The following is a 2,158-nucleotide window of genomic DNA, read 5'->3' on the forward strand; positions in this document are numbered from 1 at the left end:
TGATCAATTTTATATTTATTATTATAATAAATGTTAACAGGAGAGCATCGTGGCTTCATTATGATAAGCACTGGACCGCAAACCACAAGATCTCTGGTTCGAGCCCGCCAGCCGCTCCACGGAGAAAGATGAGGCTGTCTGCTCCCTCGAAGACTTAAATAAAGCCTCAGAAACCCTGCACAGGGTCGCCATGAGTCAGAACTGACTCTATAGCACTTAACAACCACCACCACCACAAATGTTTAACTACTTTAAAATTTAAGGATCCCTGGGTTACGAGCTGGGCTGTTCATCTAAAGGTCAGCAGTTCAAATCTGCCAGTGGCTTTTCAGGAGAAAGATGAGGCTTTCTGCTCCTGTAAAGATTTACAGCCTTGGAAACTCTACACAGGGTCGCTAAGGTGTACTTTCATCGGCATATTATAAGAAATGTTGCCCATTTTCATCGGGAGACAGTCTACTCCGGCAAACACTGACAGTCACAGAAATTCAAAAGCAGTTCTGTGTCCTATAGGGGGGTGCAATGAGTCAGAAAGGACTTGGTGGCAGGGCCGGGCCGTTTGGATACTTATAGTTATAATAAATGATGGCCACTTGTGTATTTATTAGTATAATAAATACTGACCACTTTTAGATCTATATGATAGCAATTATGATTTTTATATTTATAATACATGATGGTCACTTTTGTATTTATTAGTATAGTGAATACCGACCACTTTTAGATCTATATGATATCAATTACAATTTTTATATTTATAATACATGCTGGCCACTTTTATATTTATTAAAATAAGTGCTGATCACGTTTGTATTGATAACGATAGTTGTTGTTGTGAAGTGTCGTTGAGACAGTACCGACCCATAGCGACCCTGTATGGGGTTTCCAAGAAGCAGCTGGTGGGCTTGAACCGCCGACTTTGTGGTTCAAACCGACTTTGCAGTCCTGCGCATTAGCCCAAAGCGCTACATGTTGTTTGCAGAACTGTAATAATACGCGCTGACCCTTTCCATATTTATCATGATAGTAAGTGTTGAGCACATTCTTATTTATTACTACAATTAATGCTGTGCACTTTTACACTTACAACTACATCATTATAGTACATGTTGCCTACGTTGATCGTTGTTAGGGCAATAAATGCTGACTGCTTTTCTACGTATTATATAATAAATGCTGATCATTTATTTCTATTTATAAGGATAATAAATGCTGGCTGTCTTCATATTTATCATAAGTAATTCGGACCACTTTCATATTTACAGCAGTATTTAAAAGGATAATAAGTGGTGCCCACTTTTAAAATTGTAAGGATAATAAATGCTGTCCATATTTGTATTTCCTAGGATAAATGCTGACCACTTATTTAAATTTATTATTCCGATAGATGCTGACCATTTATCTATATTTATTACATGATCAATGGTGAGAAATTAGTTTTGTATTTATCGTAAGTACGTGCCATTTGTTTACATCTATTACTGTAATATGTGCTGACCATTCATTTATATTTATCTATTATTAGCTCTCTTAGCTCTAACGCCGTTTTCGTAACCAGCAGACACAGCTGCGTCCCCAGCACAGGTGTACCTCCGGGGAAAAAACACAAAACAGAACAAACGGAGTGTGGGGGTGGGGTCGGGCGCATGCGCACGGAAACCCCGCCCCACCCGTGCCCAGGAAGTCCCGCCCACCGAGGGGCGGGCCCAGGCAGGGGAAGTCTGGGACTTTGCACGGCGACGTCCGAGGACCCGAGAGCCGGAAGCGGAAGTTCGTCAGTGGGTCGTCGGGCGTCGGCGTCGGGCAACGACAGGGCGCCTCCGGCGGTCGGTGGCGACGCCGAGCGGGGAGGCCGCGCACCCGGGGGGTCGGGGTGGCGCGGAGCTCCGGAGGCGGCGGCGTCCCGGGACCAAGGAAACCCGCGCCGGTGAGCGCCCGCTCGGCGATGCCAGGCTCCCCGGGCCCGAGGGTCACCGGGGGAGGGAGGAGGTTAGGGATCCTTGAGCCGCTGGGACCATGGCGCGGGGTGGTGGGGAGACGGGGCCGCGACCTGACGGCTGAGGGAGTGGACGTGGTCAGGGACTGAGGGGCGAGGGAGTGGACGTGGTCATGTACTGAGGGGCGAGGGAGTGGACGCGGTCATGTACTGAGGGGCGAG

This window comes from Chrysochloris asiatica, unplaced genomic scaffold (assembly GCF_000296735.1).
Source record: "Chrysochloris asiatica unplaced genomic scaffold, ChrAsi1.0 scaffold00372, whole genome shotgun sequence".
Taxonomy (NCBI): Eukaryota; Metazoa; Chordata; class Mammalia; order Afrosoricida; family Chrysochloridae; genus Chrysochloris; species Chrysochloris asiatica.